This window comes from Schistocerca nitens, chromosome 1 (assembly GCF_023898315.1).
Source record: "Schistocerca nitens isolate TAMUIC-IGC-003100 chromosome 1, iqSchNite1.1, whole genome shotgun sequence".
NCBI classification, from domain to species: Eukaryota; Metazoa; Arthropoda; class Insecta; order Orthoptera; family Acrididae; genus Schistocerca; species Schistocerca nitens.
Genome location: NC_064614.1, coordinates 416,513,580 through 416,515,893, shown reverse-complemented (window position 1 = coordinate 416,515,893; position 2,314 = coordinate 416,513,580). Strand labels below are relative to the sequence as shown.

The 2,314-nt window shown below is 50.8% G+C and overlaps 1 non-coding gene across 1 annotated transcript; it reads right to left on the bottom strand.

The window, feature by feature from the left end:
- Positions 1-1,295: 1,295 nt before the first annotated feature.
- Positions 1,296-1,457, bottom strand: LOC126203757 (U1 spliceosomal RNA). The gene has a single exon (XR_007540366.1). It is a non-coding gene; the product is annotated as a U1 spliceosomal RNA (small nuclear RNA).
- Between the last annotated feature and the right edge of the window lie 857 nt (positions 1,458-2,314).

The following is a 2,314-nucleotide window of genomic DNA, read 5'->3' as shown; positions in this document are numbered from 1 at the left end:
TGCTTCATTATTTAAGCTAGATGGAAAAGTTTATGGGAAGTAAATTAATTCGTTTAGGCTGCACCACTACTAGGTAGCACTGTGAAAACAAAGCCATTGCCATCTAATGGCAACAACACTGCTTGCTGCAGATTAATTTTGCGGCATTTCATAAATGATTAATATCTTATGACTATGGTGACGCTATGAGTAGTTTTAGATGTGCAAACATTTGAAAACGGCTGCAGGCATTACATTCACCCCTCTCTGTCTCTTTGCTTGGACCTGGAGTAAGTAAGTAAGTAAGTAAGAATAAATTAAATTGCTTGTTTTTGAAGTAGTAACAGTTCTGAAGTGTAATGAAATGGTATTAAACAATGAAGTGTATTTTTTTTTTTTTTAATCCTACCTATCTCTGCAATTAGTGTACGCGAGTATTTCATAGTAATTGTCGCAATCGAAACCGAGCTTAATAATTTCATGCGGCCGTTTTCGGTCCTCCTCGTGCTTTAATTGTTCCTTTCCAAGCGTTATTTTAGGTTGCCTGCAAAGTTGTCAGGTGAAACACAACCACTGCGACGAAAGGCCATTCCTTAGAGCAGGTAGACGCCAACTGCGGCAGGAAACTGTCGTGGCCAGGAAGATATTCACTGTGTGTGGAAGTTAAGTGAGGATCCGAAGCTGACTTGCCGGCACACGTTGCAGCATTCACTCGCCAACGGCAACGAGGCAAGAAAAGGGTAAAAATACGCCGGTTCTCGTCCGATCACCGAGGTTGGCTAGAATCTATGTTTCTCGTTTTTCGGTGCAGCTCGTCATGTTATTTCCTTCGATTCACATCCCCACAAGCTCCTCAAGTGCCGCAAGTCTCGAGACGCTACGCTAGACGCTCGCTTCCGGCCCCTTCATGTACCTTGCCACAGGCGCCAAAGCGTTCGGCTGGCCGACGGCCCCTGTACGCCCGCTCGCGCCACAGCAGTCACTGTGCTTGCAGGGAATGCCGCGCCGTCGAATAACGTTTGGTGCACAATCCGTTTATGGACAGAGAATGCTAAAAGGGGCCGTTCGACCGTTAATACAGAAATCGCAGCCACGTTAGATCGCCTGAGCCATCTCGCGGCTGCCGCTGTTATTACGAGCACGCGTGCCACGCGGTTAACGAGCAGTGCGCCGGCTGTGGGTTTCGACGCCGTGTCCTAGTGCAATTTGTCGTTTTTAGTAGAGGCATCGTCGGTTATAAGAAGGTGGTAAATTACTCACCGTCAGTGCTTATCATCCGCTACGAGGAGAAGCTTTGATTGCATTAGAGATTAGCAACGGGACAGCGCGAACGCAGTCCCGACTACCAAAAATTATGCGCCCGAGTTACTCGCATTTGGAGTAATCGCGGGGGTCAGCTCGACCGAAGTGCAATGGACAAGCCTCACCCCGGAGGAACCGCCTTCATGATCACGGTATCCTCTACGCCAGGTAAGTATGCTTCTCCTCGGTTTTTTTTATTTTTTTACTTTATTGTTATTTTAATACTTGTACAAAGCAAGTAGGCTGGCAGCGGCACACTACGCCGCTCTTCAGCCACAGCGGTTTACAAAAGTAGAAAAACGGAGAAAGGCAATGAAACAAAGTGACGGGCAAAAGAAAGATGTCACATAGACACAAAAAACACGGAGTCGTTCACACGTGACGATAACAACACTGATAACACATTGGCACGGCGCACACAACACTGACGAATCCGACGGCACAAGTGAACGTAGTAGTGGAACGGCGGACACCAAAAACACTAAACGGCGGCACACACACGAGACACAGAAGGCGATGATCTCCGGCGCGCGAATGTTCACTAAGCGTGTGCGAGTCCGGGGACCTGCCAAGAGAGGAGGAGGAGGAAGTGGAGAGGGAGAGCGAGAGGGGAGAGCAGGGATGCCATGGGCAAAGGAGAGAGGGGGAGGGAGGAAGGGGGTGGGGAAGCCCGGGGGAGAGGGGAGGAGGGAGGGGGGAAAGGAAAGAGAAGGGAGGGGATAGGAGGGAGGGAGGGTGCCTAAAGGATAGGACACAGGAGGAGGGGGGGGGATCAAAGTTGATAGGAGGGGTAGATGGAGGGGAGGAGGACATCATCAGGGAGAGGGAGCTGGCGGAAGCCACCTCGGGAGAGGGTAAGGAGGGTGGAGAGATGGAGACCGGGTGGGACATGGGAGTACAGGCGCGGCAGCGGGCGGGGGTGGGAGAGGATCGGGGAGACGAGCGGGTGAGGAGGATCGAGTTTACGGGAGGTGTAGAGGATTCGTATCCTTTCGAGGAAGAGGAGGAGGTGGGGGAAGGGGATAAGGTCATA